The 15230-nt window shown below is 43.4% G+C and overlaps 1 protein-coding gene across 1 annotated transcript in view; it reads right to left on the reverse strand.

Annotated features, from left to right (window-relative positions):
- LOC119139858 (FAST kinase domain-containing protein 5, mitochondrial) overlaps nucleotides 1-15230 on the reverse strand; it is a 112821-nt gene that overhangs the window by 16785 nt on the left and 80806 nt on the right. Inside the window, exon 6 of the transcript XR_005101466.1 lies at nucleotides 13914-14060. The gene's annotated coding sequence lies outside the window, so the exon portion shown is untranslated. The remainder of the gene's footprint in view (nucleotides 1-13913; nucleotides 14061-15230) is intronic.

Consider the following 15230-nt stretch of genomic DNA (forward strand, 5'->3'; position numbering starts at 1 on the left):
GCCGTGGTAACGCGGGGAGGGAGGGTGCACAAATGACACCCTCGATGGAAATGACATTATCGTGGGTATCGCCGTGGCGACTGGCGTTTTGGAGTTCATGAATCATGTGCAATTACACATGCTGTGCATTTGCATTTGCTTGGTTTTTATTTAGTCCAGCTTTCACTCTGACGCACTTCTATTCATAGATGCGCAGGGGAGTCTCAAAAAGCCTCGCAAGTTAAAATTAGGGCAATTTTCTACGATTAAACCACACTTTGTCTGACTTACCGGAAAATTTGATTTTGGTGACATTTTAATTTGTTTTATTCTGTCAATCGTTTGCACCACTTTGTATTGTGAAATTCAAATAATGAATACATAGGGAGCAAAGTAGCTCATATTTTTTGCGTGTTGGGGCGGTGGAGTAATCGAAGCAGAATTTTGGGGGTTTAACTATTACTGCATCAAATCTGCAATTTAGTCAAATAGTGGTGTCCAAACTATGGCTCGAGGGACATTTGCGCCCCAATGTCCGTTTTTTGTGGACCGCAACATTTACTGAAATTAACTTTTGACAATTAAGGCATCCAATGCTATTTAAAACATCAATTATGTTGCAGTCATCACAGTGCATGCAGGATTGGAAAGAGTTTAGGTGACAAATGCTCTCTGTTGAAAGAAGGCTGTCTATTCATTGACTTAATGAGCAGAAAAGCTAAACAAAAAAATTAAATAAAGAAATAAAAATAAAAGCCCAATCTGTTCGGGGAACATCTTGGAGTGTTTGCTTTTCCGCAACGCTTCGCACCGTTTTGTCCCATTTTAATTTCACACGCCTCCCTAAAAACTGTTACGTGCTCTTTAATTTTCTGATAGTCCGTCGTCTGTTTGCCACTTTGCTGGATAAATATCTCGCTGAGAAGTTCATTTAAATGAATTTTCAGACGGATGATTGGAGCGTTGCCAACTGAATCACGTTTTCAGGCAGAGATAAGAAAGGATAAGGAAAGAAGTGAAAAATGTTCTGAGCTTTAATGTCACTTTTGCCATCTCAGTATCTAACCTTTGAGTAATTCAACACACATGAATGGACTACAGGGGTGTATCGAAGTAAGCTAAAGAAAACATTTATGCTTTTGTCTTTTAGTAAAACATTTTTAGGATTTTTAGGATTTTTTGTCTGGGAAAATCGTGTCATTTTTAAAAAGGACAGTATTATTTTATTGTCATTTGATCTTATATTGTATTTCGTAGTAAGATTTTTTGTGAAACTGACTTTTTAAAAGATCTAAATATACAAAATTGTCCGATGTTCTTGTTATTAAGATCTCAATTTTAAAACTTCTTATACGTTTTCCTTATGATAATTGGACATTTTAATTACAAATTAAAACTTTTAGTTTGAATCAAAAGTTTAAGATGGACTTTCCAATATTACAATTTTGTCCCCCTCTGGACAGAAAGACAAATCTCGGTCACAAAAAGTATGAATGTTGAAATAATGATACACTTTAATCAATCCACTCACAAATGTACAAAGTACGTACATATATTGTGAAATGTGGGCCTGTTTAATTGAACACAAAGATGATGTGCTCACAGGATTCATAGGTTATTGTAACGTATGAATGGCAACAGGTTTATTGTACCTTCGGCCTTCTCTTGAAAAAGTCTTTCACGGCTCTGCTTGTTGGCCTCGTTGGAATAGAGAAATAAAGTAAGTGAAATCGAATTCGAAATCAAATGAGGTGAATGATTTTACCGCAGCAACCCTGACGATCTCTCACACAACATATACAATGCTATGACTATACTGAGCAGTCCCCCCCCCGCCACAAAGTGCTTCGTTTGTTGTTTTCTTGGTGTGGTCAGGGGCCACAAAAGCTTTGTTGACTGGCAGAGGATCAGAGGCTGGGGGTCACATTAGACATGTTGACTCCTTCTGTCAGAGGATGAAGTTGTAAATTTGAGCTTGCAGGAAATGAAAGGTGTGGCGGCGTGCTGAGAGCAGACGGCGGAGCGATGTCACCTTGAGTGAGCGCTGTTCTCGTCTAGACTGGCAGCTGATATCGGAGGATAAACTTCATTTTGACCTTGCGTCACAACAAAAACAGGGCCGGGGGAAGAGCTTGAACAAAACAGAGGGTAAGAGAGGGGGAAAAAAAATGCATTTCAAATATTATTGCTCCAGTCAGCTGATAACGCCTCACCGATAACTGCACTGCACTTCATTGAGTCTGGGGAATAATGGATGGCCCCGTCGTGATATGAGCACGTTATTAAAAAACAGACTTAAACGTGTCGTCATTAACATTCAGAAAGTAACGTGCGCAAATGTGATTGATTCCCGGTTGTTTTGGTGGCTAGCACAGGAGCATCAGACAACATGACCTCCATTATTTCCACCTTTGAAATTGCATTCACTTTGCTCTCCCCCGCCTGCATTCATTTCTCCTGGGAGGAGCTTTTATTTTATTTTATGTTTTTCCCCCTTCCATCTCTTCACTATGAGTCGTGTGACTGTCCAACTCTATGTGGGACAAGAAAAGCACCCCTCCGTGAAACAAAATGGCACACGTGATATTTACATTATACGTATATATTTATTTATTTTCCCACCGATAAACAGTTTATATGAAAGGGTTTAAACGTTTATGTAGCTAGGTGGAGTTTTATGCTAAATTTGTGAGCTTGCTATTGTTCCTACTTATTCAAGAAATTAGAGAATTGCCTTTTTTGTTTGGATGTGGAAAACCATTAGCCGCCTACAACTCTAAGTACACCCACAGAATCTAATGAGATCACAAGCAAAATAATTTGCCTTATCATAACACTGTTTTGATTGATATTGTCAGAGAGTTTTTTTTAAATAATAATAATGTTTATTATTGCCGTCCCTAATATTCTGCTTATTTAGCAAAAGATGTTGCTTTCAATGTGATGCAGAGTCAGTTTATAGTTAGCTTATTTTGTATCGGTGACCATTGTGAGTTTTCTGATGATATTATGTCAAACCAAATTATGATATAATGTCCTATAAATTTCATTCGTACACATGAATTATACTCACCGAATGACGCAGTGTATTTTGGCAGTTTGGAATTATATGAAAAGTTTAGAATGACCCCATGGTTCAAACCGCACCCCAGCAATTTTACATGAAAAAAACACTTCTATGCAAACGTGTAGCTCACCACCATTTACAATAAAAATCACACCCATTTAATCTTCAGTGAACCTGACATGCATGTTTTTAAAATGTGGTTGGATCCCAAAAAAAAAAAATCATCTCGACTTTGAGGCAGACATGCTAACCACCAGTTCACTATGCTGCCCTATATCAAAGCTATTAAAAAAACAGTTTCAGAGCAATTTTAGATTTGGCAACTAATTATACTGCTCCTTTTTGTATCAAATGCTCCAAAATCCTCTTGAGAGCAGACATAAGGCTGTCAAGATGTATTAAACGCCCACACAGGCACTAAAGCGTAGCATCAGCTTTTTCCTCGTATAGCCGGGAGAACTCATGGCTGTGAAACAATCTTACTTCCCCAATAGAAGTTCTCAGAGTGGGTCATCCTTATGAGATGGACATTTGCCGCTTGTCGTTGTGAAGCAGAAGAATGCAACTTTGTGTGCAGCTTGACTTTGTCCAAGGGAGTTGTCACTAAATTGCATCCTTCACTTTTTTTTCCTTTTCTCCTCCAGCCGTTCACCGACTTCGGGTCAATGACTTTGACAACTTCCAAGTCGATGCCATGATTGCTTTTGTCTCCTGTTTTGTGTCCCTGCCATCTCATCAATGCACCCCCCCATCCTCGCAGCTCCTCACACACGGCTGATGCACATGCCCACCTCTGAAAGTGACAAGCCTCGGTGGGAAACATGAATCAAAAGCTCATCTGACTGAGATTGTCATTATTTATAAACATGTGTTGCAAAAAGTGGGTGTGAAATGTTAGCGGCAGTCTGTTGGCCAAGCTAGGTGACAGGCTGATGAGCACTAGAGTCTAACAGGCCGAGACATGAGGTCATTACCGAGATGAATAATCAATGAAACTCTCGGAGGGTGAGTCTTCCTTACGGCTGCAGAAACGCGGTGTTTCTAATTTGCAATAGAGGCGCCAGCTTCTTTAATAAAACCCACTCTGTTGGTAAATAGTATGGATCTATAGCTGTGCGGGCCTGATTCCTCCGACAACAGCTCTCATTTGTAACTTCTCTGATAAGAAAAAAGCACCGATAGTTGAGTTGGCTTGCTTGTAATGTGTGTCGATCTGTCTCGTTTCTGTGAACAACCAAAGTGCATTAATGTGTTGAGGTCAGTGTAAAGATTGCCTCTTTCATTTCATTAGACCAATCAAGCCCAAACAGAAATGTTTTGTCGTGTAGCGACTCTATGACTGTATACGAAAATAAGACTAGCGTGATTGAGAGTCTGGCTCGTTGGTAGGACGGAGTGTGTTGTCACCTCGGCTGTGTATGCAATCTGGCTAGGATGCAAAAGAAGCTTGGTCATTCTCGGTGTGCAGTTTTGAAGACAACAGATCGTGGCTCAAATGCAGGTTGTGCGATGCCTTTCTCGGAATTTTTTGATCAATTAGCGGCAGGAATGGGATGGGGAGATTGCCATCTGGGGTGGGGTGATAGAAACCCGAGATGGGTTTGTCGGAATGGGGCACCTGTGTTGTCATTTTTTTTCAAACCAACAAGGCCACTGTCCACATATTTCGATTTAACAGCACAAAAATGGGTTGAGGGCACTCGCCCTCAGAGTGAGCTGGCAGTTCTGTATATATATATATATACTATATATATATATATATATATATATATAGTATATATATATAAAAAAAAGAACCTAATTGACTTTTACCCAAGATATCTGCAGTTGCCCTTTTCAGTATCTATTAGCGCCAGTTTGACACTGACCTTATTCAAACCTTCAAACGTGTTCAAATCTATGTTGTTGGAGTTAATTCTCGAAAATTGTATGACAAATTGCGTTAGAAGTGGGAGATTCAATTTTTCCCTCCCAAAATCACTTTGTCGTTTCTGTTAAAACTGCAAGTATGACCTAAGAGCGGTTTGGTGTGGTTGCTAAAAATAACAAAAATGCCCATCCCTCATCTGCCCTCAATTGGGCATATATATCTGATATCAATATTGAATCGGGACACCACTAATTGGGCATAAGACTTGGAAGCAGAGGCAGAGCTAAGGCAGATGAGAAGATTCAGAAACAATGTAGGATTATCCAAATGTTTGACTGACAGGTATCACCTCTTCTAAATTTAAATAGCTGCATTGGGTCTGCATTCTCACATATGCTATCAGGAATGGCCATGTTTGATATTGAAGTTCATGCTAGTGAGGGGCGTGGCTTTGTCAGCGAGTCCGTGTTGGAGGGATTATAGTGAATTGAGGCTACATTCAAAGTATGTTTGATAAGATTGACCTTCAAAATTCTGTTAGGTGTCCCTTTTTTAGATGTCACAATTTACATTGATTTTCTTAACGGATCATAGCTCAGTATTAAAAAAGAACAAGCCTTTTGATTTTGATTGGTATCAGACACAAGATGTCTGAAGTAGATGAGATTGAAAATCAAACCGGTTTTGGTGATGGGATTATCAGCATAGATTCTCCTTAGAAAACTCATGGTTTAGTGCACCCTATTGGTTTTAAATGTCACATGACCACCCGTGTTCTCGTCAGTGCTCAACCGCCCGCCATAATTTTCCGACCAATCTTCCTAAAACATTGTGCTATTATCATTTGATGGCAGGCCAAGAATCGCATTGCTTTTTTTTTTTTTTCTCTGTGTTTTCAAGTACGAACCCCCCCCTGCAATTTTCAGCATATTTTCCTCGGCGCCTTGACGACACACAATGCGCCACGATACTTTTGTTCCAATCTTCAGTTAAACATATCAAATTCAAAAATGTCTTTTGCTAACCTTGAACATCAGATTGCATGCAACATTCCCAAGATTGCCTCTCACCAGCAGTGTTTGATGTGATGTGATGTGAATAGCATGTGAACAGTAGAGATGATGCAAGCAGACTGTTGAGCATGTACCTTGGTGTGAATTTGCATAACTCATTTATAGGGCACCTCCTTAACAGAGAGTGACACTAGTTATGTACTCAAAAATGTAAATTAGGCAGATGCGTATTGTTCAATTTTACCCAAAAAAACAACACTGAGATTCCTCTTAAAACAATCACACAGAGAAAACTCAAATCTCTTCCGCTTGTATTGTTGCGAGTGTGAAATTTGGACTTGGAATTGAAACGTTTGAAAAATGGCGTTTTGACCCTTGAGGATTGGAATTTGCATGCAAATCCACAGCTGGTCGCTAACAAAAATAATTTATTCTACACGTCTCCTGATAACAAGGCTTATGAGATGCATGAGGCCTCTTTTGTTAGCTGCACCGTCGGGCCCGCAGCTCTGTCTGCGGATGTGCTCGAGCGACATGACAAGTGTTCACCTCCGAGAATGCACTGAGCAACGGCTGCTGGTGAAACGCCAAAATCTGGTCCGGAGGGTGTCACCAGAAATGTCAGGAGAAAGTACATCTTCGTCCAATATGCAATATCCTTCTTCCGACAAGCAGCGAAATATTTAAATAGACAAAAAAACAAAAAGACAATACGGCTCATTAGTCTTTAAAGTCTACGAATAGAATCCTCATAACAAAAAATTGGAGGCGGACGATTTAAAGGTTCTTCAAGGTTGCGATATTAATTTTAAAATGCTCGGCTCTTATCGATCTATTCATTAAATAGTTTCCAGATGGGAAGTAAAACAAACAAAACTATAAGAAGCCAGCCGATCGCATGACAAAAATATATAATGATAATAATAATAAATAAATCATATCAGATAATAAATCAATAATAAATGAATAATATAAATAAATAATATTCAAACTCACGTTCACTTTACAATTTAGAATCTTCATGAATCTTTCCTGCGTGTTTATTCGAGAGTGGGAGGGAGCCCAAATTCAGCCGCGACAGGCTCTAGCTCCTCGGCTACGCTAATGAGGACAAGCGCGATGGAAAATGGATGGATGGACGAGTGAAATTCTGTCGAAACTGCCGTGGTGGCAAACATCGTCCCGCGACGCTCTTTCGGGGGGGCTCCCGTTGTTTGCAAGCAATCAATTCTGCTTTTTGGGCCCGTTTCAAGCAGGCTTGCGGTCACTTTAATCTCTTTAAAGAACTCTGACCGGTTGTGTACAGTTTGAAGTTGGCCAAGATGGATCTGCAAGATTACATAGCCTCTCTCTGCTCGACCCGTCTGACCTCTCAAGGATAGATAGCTACAACTGGGCTTGGAGAGGGAGTACAATCGTTCACTTTCTCTTTTTGCCAGTCAAATCGCAACATTGAAACTCCTGCTCCGAATCTCAATGCATGCAATTGCCTCAGAGAGAGGAATGCTGTCACCCGGATGAGAAGGAGAAATGATTCGGGAACAATCTCATACATCATACCTTGCATATCCTAAGACATGTTTCTGCTGTTCAATGTGGTTCTGGCTGCAGGATGTGGACAAGACATGGAAATAGTGTGATGTTGCAGCAGCACTACAGAGTCCAAATCGCCAATGAATCAAACAGACAAGATAAATGCGACACTGTACAGTGATGTGGGCCGACATTTTCTATAGACAAAAAAAGCAAACAGATCGAGGCTGTATTCAGCTGTTGTGTGTTTGCGAAGGCTTTCAGGTATTGTGTGAAGCACATTCAAGTTGCCTCGTCTCTGAAATGTGCTATATAGTAAACACATTTGCCTTGCCTTGTTTTTAAATCAGTTTTGTCTTGCTTTGCGTACCATTAGGTTTAAATTTAGAAGAGTTTCAAAAAACGACTACTGGCGTAATACTTGACAGAAATCGGCCAGTCACCATGCAAAAATGCCCATGAGAGGTTGCGATAGAGCATCAGAGCAATTTCAGTGGACATTTTGTATACGCTTTCAGGCAACGCCATTGTGCTAGCAGAAAAAATTCCAATCTTCTAAAATTGTTTGATTCATCGTCAAGAGCTTCTGTGTTCAAACGTCAGTTCCTGTGTGGCGTTAGCATGTTTCCCCCGTGCTTGGAGGGATTTTCTCTGGCTTCCTCTCACATTCCAAAAACATGCATGGTAGGTTAATTAAGGACTCTAAATGGTCCGGAGGAGTGAAGGTCGAGTGCGAATACGTGGCTCGCAATTGACTGGCCGCCAATTCAGAATGTACACCCCCCAACTCTCACCCAAAGTCATCTCCCTATAATGAGAATAAGCCGCAATGTCTTCAGCCTCAGAAATCCTCACATTAAAATTTTTCACATTTCATCTCACTCACAATTACGTTGTTCTTGTAATCGTTCGGTTTTGTTTGTCTGACCTGATATTGTGGTATTTGTCTTCTCTTCAGTGTGGCACTATATTGTCAACTGGAGCTAATCCTGCTTGCTCATTCTGGCAGTTGATCTCAATTTAACACAGAAAATCCCATTTGACATGATCAGAGCTTGACTGTATTGGTCTGAATGTTTTAATCCTGTTGGTAAGATCCAATAGTCTTTGACTGATGTCAAATGCCATGCATTATTATTATTATTATTATTATTATTATTATTATTATTGTTGTTGTTGTTGTTGTTGTTGTTGTTGTTGTTGTTGTTGTTGTTATTATTGCTGCTGCTATTATTGCTGCTGCTATTATTGTTATTATTATTATTATTATCATTATTATCATTATTATTATTATTATTATTATTATTATTATTATTAAATCTGTTGAGAACAACACTTGTTACTTGATACATCGGTTTACTGGGCTGCGTCGCTCCTCCTTCCTGTCGACAGCCATCAGTATTCCACTGTTGACTGCGCGACCAGTGGTGGGAGCAAAACCCGAATGACAAACAAGTTAATCTCACCTGCAATCAGGCCCCGGCCGAGCGCAAAGTGAATCAAGGGAAAGATGAGCCGAGATGTTAGTCAACTCCACTACGACGGAGTCCATTACAACAAGTATGACGTTACACACAGCGGGAATAATGTCTTTTTCTGTGAAATTCAATTTGTTGTGAAACAAGCGGAGCGTCCCAGTGTTTTACCGGCAACAGCCCGCAATTCATTTGAGGGCGGCGCCCTCATTACAGAGTTCGCTTTAAGACAAGCACAACAGCCAAAGCCTGGCATTGAGACATGGGTTATTTATTATGAATATGAAGCTGAGTTTGTAGTTCAGAGCCTATTAAATAGTTAGCCTGTGTCAGAGCAGACACCGCTGTTGATAGCCGCCCTTTGCTGGGGTTTTAACATACACCCGATGATAATTAGCTTCTCTTTCTGCCCTTATCTCTTACCTGCAGAAATGGACATTTTATGCAGTCTGCAACCCAGCCAGGCAAAGTTGATGCTCCCAAGAGGAGTGCCGTAGCCATGTTGCAGACAATGGAAATGAACTCAGAGACAAAGCAGCGGGTTGATTTAGATGGCGGCCAACACAGAATTAAATGAAGATCCGGGCCAGACGGGGCTCGCTCTTTGGCCCCGCAGACGACGGACCGCGGGCTCGGCCCGCAATGATACTCGCGGGGAGCGCCTAGCGCCACATCCGATGGAGTGGTGGAAGGGAGGAGGATTAAAAAAAAAAGAAATGCAAATGTCATATTGTTGAAACGCTGAGAGCTAAATGTCAGACCATCTTTTCAATGTTGGATGTGAGCTTGATACGTGCATGTGAGAGGGCGGGAGTATTGATGTTTGATAGAGGCAAAAGGCAGGTTATGCTAACATGTATGATATTTGAGCAGAGTATGAAGCATTTGGAAATGTCCTCCAGCTGAGAGCATCCTGCCTTGCAAACCTTTTACTGTAGCGTCTAAAAGGACATGCGCATAATGAATACACTGTCTGGACACTCCATTAGGTACACCTGAATGAGCAAATCAAATATAAAAGAAAGTCTTGTCTTTACAAAAAATGACGTAGTTTCATTTTTATAGTACTAAAGTGTGGAAACAGAGTCTAGCACATTAGTTATTCTGCCACAGATTTTTTTTTTTTTAGTGAGCAAAGCAGCACTATCACTTGAGGATTGGGGGGGGAAAGTGTCTCAAATGCTCTATTGCGCTTTTTTCACTGCTAACACTCGCAAAATATTGCAAAGATTTAAAGGTGACATCATGAGTGGAAAAACAGTAGTGTCATCAGTTTTACTAAAAGCAAAGGTCCCGACAGATTGTTCTGATGTCATCCATTTCACATTTTGGGCAGTAACTCGAGCTGACGTGTGAATATTTGTTTTAGAGGGGCTTTTTTCAGTTCTTGGAAAAAAGCCTTCATTTTTTTTTTCGATTGTGTTGCTGTCCACAGCCGTTGTGATTACTTTATTTTTCTGCACTTTCCTGTCACATTTTGTCCCTGCAAAGAATGTGTGGATAAGTATGGCAAACTGCCATTTAGTTGACTCTTTGAAAGCTTTCCGAGTGGCTCTATATTAACTAATTGCCGAGAGGAAATTGTAGAAGAACACTTCTAAAAATAACTTTTTAACAGCATTTGAAAAATTGCAACTCGATTATGGCATAACTGCAACTTCTTCCTTGATTTTCTGAATTCATTCTCAGTCTTTTTTACGTGGTAGTATTTTGATTATTTTATTATCTCACAAAGTGAGTAAATTTTCTTATAAGATTAGTTTACTTGTTTAGTTATCATTATTATATTATTTATGATATGATTATTATTATATTATATCACTGTTTGGTTAGTTACCATGTTTCTTTTTAAATTTTTGCATATGACTTGTTTTGTCACGTCCCCACGTCACCTGACTTCCAGCCTAGCCCGACTCATGGAATTGCCAGCACCTGCTACAGCTCGTTAGGTTCCCTATTTAACCTCTCTGTGTTCTGCCAGTAGTTGTCAGTTCGTCTGATTACCCTGCACGTGATACTGCTGCCTTTTTGTCCCCGGACCAAACTTTGTAGCCGACTACTTGCCTGACCTTCGACCACGCTCCAGATCGCCGCCTGTCCTGACTACTTGCCTGACCTTCGACCACGCTCCAGATCGCCGCCTGTCCTGACTACTTGCCTGACCTTCGACCACGCTCCAGATCGCCGCCTGTCCTGACTACTTGCCTGACCTTCGACCACGCTCCGGATCGCCGCCTGCCCTGACTACTTGCTCGTTCTACATCCCCGTTTTCCCTCTCACCATTAAAGGATCGTGCTGCACTTGGTTCCCTGTCTTTGTTGCCTGACAGAACGAACTGACCAGAAATGCAACCAGCGCACGATTCCCTAGACACGGCCCGCTTGACCCACACGGAGTGGGAGCTCGGCAAGACCACAGAGGAGATGGCGGCGTTAACCAGGGTCGTCCAGCAGCAGCAACAGCAGCTCCAGCTGCAGCAACAGCAACTGCAGCAGCAGCAACAGCAACTGCAGCAGCAGCAACAGCAACTGCAGCAGCACCACCAGCTCCACCAGGACCTGGTAGAGGCTCTCAGGGATCACAGAGACTTGGCTCCTCTGGCTGCTGCAGATCGGTTTGTGCCATCTCTGTCCACGTCCGTGCCGCTTAGCCCCGCCGATCAGCCCACCGTTATGTCCACGCCCCGTCCTGCCTCGGCACCCGGGCAGTACGTGGACGTCCCTGAGCCCAGACTCAGCAACCTCGCAAGGTTCGACGGTGACCCCAAGTACGTCCGGGCCTTTCTGACGAACTGCCGTGTCTTGTTCGACCTCCAGCCCGTCACATTTGCCACGGAGCCAGCCAAGGTGGGTTTCGTGCTGACTCACCTGACGGGCGAGGCATGGCTGTGGGGAACGGCAGAATATGAGCGGCAGGGACCCGCCTGTTCGTCGTTTGACGCCTTCGCCGCTGAGATCCTGCGCGTATTTGACCTGGGCTCCGCCTCGGAGGACGCCTCCACAGAGCTCCTCACGCTGCGCCAAGGCAGCAGATCCGTCGCCCAGTACGCCATCCGGTTCCAGACGGTGGCGCGTCGTAGCGACTGGAACACCCCGGCTCTCGTCGGTGCCTTCATCCACGGACTCGCGGACTATATCAAGGACGAGATGGTGTCCTGCGAGCGCCCACAGACCCTTGAAGTGGCCATGGACCTGGCAGTACGGGTGGACCGGCGGATCCAGTCGAGGCGACGCGAGGAGAGGAGAGCGGCTCCGCCCCCCCGTCACCGTGACATCAGCCCGACACCTCGGGTGTCATGGAGCGCACCGGTTTTTTCACCGGACCTGTCGTCCGCCAGGGACCCTGTCCACGTAAGTCAGCGCGCCTTTATTGCTCCTCACACCCAGCCCAGCAGGTCAGAACCCATGGAGATCGGACGCACCTCTCTCTCTGTGAGGAAACGCAGTCAGCGCATCAGAGAGGGGCTTTGCCTGTACTGCGGGGGTGAGGGTCACTGGGTGGTCTCTTGCCCGACGAGACCCAAGGACACCCGCCAAGCAAGGATCCGTGTGGGGTCGGTTTTTTTGCCCCCCACTACCTGTCGCGAGTCCCTGTCCCAGGACCACTACTCGTCTCCAGCCCGCGCCCTTGCCTCTCGGCCCTCCGCTTCTCCAATCCGTGGGCAGCCGCCGCGGGTCCGGTCTCGCCGTCGGCCGCAGCGGATGGCCCGGGCCCTTACTCCGCTGCCGTTGCGACGTCCGCAGCCGGGTTCTGCTCCGGTGGGCGGGGTATTGGGGTCTGACCGGCTTCCTGCTCGGAGTCGCCCGGTAGGGACCCGTCCGGTTCCCACGCCGGCCCCCTGGTCGGCGTCTCCCGACGCCGCGGCTGGGAAGGTGGACTGGGCGGTAGTGCCGCCTGATGACGGGGCTTGGTCGACGTGTTCTGATTCGGAATATTGACTGCCGCACGTCTTGGGTTCCCCCCCTCCCGCCCGGTCTCCTGCTCCGTCTTGGGGTTCTGCTTTTGGGACGTCGGGGGCCGTCCCTTGGGGGGGGGGTTCTGTCACGTCCCCACGTCACCTGACTTCCAGCCTAGCCCGACTCATGGAATTGCCAGCACCTGCTACAGCTCGTTAGGTTCCCTATTTAACCTCTCTGTGTTCTGCCAGTAGTTGTCAGTTCGTCTGATTACCCTGCACGTGATACTGCTGCCTTTTTGTCCCCGGACCAAACTTTGTAGCCGACTACTTGCCTGACCTTCGACCACGCTCCAGATCGCCGCCTGTCCTGACTACTTGCCTGACCTTCGACCACGCTCCAGATCGCCGCCTGTCCTGACTACTTGCCTGACCTTCGACCACGCTCCAGATCGCCGCCTGTCCTGACTACTTGCCTGACCTTCGACCACGCTCCGGATCGCCGCCTGCCCTGACTACTTGCTCGTTCTACATCCCCGTTTTCCCTCTCACCATTAAAGGATCGTGCTGCACTTGGTTCCCTGTCTTTGTTGCCTGACATGTTTCTCATTAAAACCCATTTTTTACTCCATGTATTTTGATTTAAACTACTGACCTTTTTCATACAATTACTAACTTTTTTACATGTAACAATTTTATTCTTATAATTATCTGACCATAAACTATTTGTCCTTTTTTATGTGGTCCAATACGCCCCCGTAACAGTATGTGTACACGTAAGGTCAACCAAGAGTCATCTGGCTGCGATCCAGGTTGCACATTCTGGCAGCGTCTTCAATATACCGCGGAAAATCCAATTTGACATGATCACAAGCTTTATGTGTATACGTCTGAATATTTTAAGCCTTGGTAGAGGGCTTTGAGTGTCAGTCATCTTTGATGCAGCGCTTATATTGGAACACATTGCACATGTGTATTTATATTAAAAAGAAAATCTAGATTGTAGTTGCGTCTTAAGCAATTTAAACACATCATACTGTAACTGATATCTTAAAGGTGAGGGGCAGTGTGTGCACTTACCAGTCTTGTAGTGTGTGGTGTACTGGAGATGATCAAAACAGCAATGACGATCACAATGATCCGCTCAACCAATTGTGAGTTATCTCCTCAATTTTAGTTGTAGTACCAACACCAGCCTGTGAGAGGCAGCACAGGGCCAGAGGACATCTGGGGGAACAATCAAAGAAGAAATAATTACTTCAGACACATCATAAAAACACCTAACATAGGTTTCTTCTCTATTTGTGTCTGGAAACTGCAAATGTCAGGTTGTTTTTTAATTTCTCTTTTAAGTCACCGCACCATCATGGTTGACCACACCCACACCACATGATAATCATATCAACTTTTGCACCAGTCAACTAATGTGCATTGCCACATCAGGTGTGGCACAGAAAATTAAATCATTATAATTATTATTTACGGCAGATCATTATTTATACAGTATCTATGCCGCCGAGACATATTAATGGTCAGAATAATTATTGTTCTTTTATTAGATGGCAGAAGTAGTTACAATGAATCTGTGTATCCACCTGTTGCCATTCATGCAACACAATAATAGCTTTGTGTTCAATTATAGGTTTCCCACACAGAAGGTAAATCTGTGAGAAACTAGAGACAAGATCATCATGATTGGAGTCTACTGTTTATACTTTGTGACATCATTTTTGTTTGGTTGTGTGCCTTGAGATTGTAATGCAAATTGTGTCCTTGGGTTGGGAAATCATTTTATTTTGTTTGTTTTATCATCTGAAAAACTGGCCTTTGCTGAGTTTGCTCGCAAGTAGGAGAAAATTGTATTTTTCAGTATCCACGCATGATGACAGAGTAAAAAAAAAAAGATGTAAATAGATAGAGGTGAGACTGTGTTTGAGTGATTGAGAGCTTGGGGACTTAGGGGCAGCAGCGACATGTTAATGACCATGACGCATTGCAACACATTTGGAGAAGCAAGGTGTTCCCCATCCAGTGGCCTTATTTAAGAGAAGTGTTTGATGGAGTCAGCTATAAGAATGATTTGAGGCGGATGCGTAGTGTCTTGCATCAGCCTAACAACAACCAGCTGCTGGCTTTCAGAAATTCTCCATCTCGTCTGAGAAATTATAGATGGTTTATTTTTCAGTTGTTTTATATCGGTCAGTTCACAACATTGTTTGACAGATTCATCAGTAAAGTTAGAATTGCTAAGTGCTGCTCTTGTGTTTTTAATGAACATACGACAAATAAACATCTGAATGTTTGATAGCATAAATGGTGAAATAAGGTTAGTTTACTTTAAAAAAAAAATAAAATTTCTCTCTGGTGTATATCTCATTCATAAAGTCAGGAGAGATT

The sequence above is a fragment of the Syngnathus acus genome, chromosome 21 (genome assembly GCF_901709675.1).
Source record: "Syngnathus acus chromosome 21, fSynAcu1.2, whole genome shotgun sequence".
Lineage (NCBI taxonomy): Eukaryota > Metazoa > Chordata > Actinopteri > Syngnathiformes > Syngnathidae > Syngnathus > Syngnathus acus.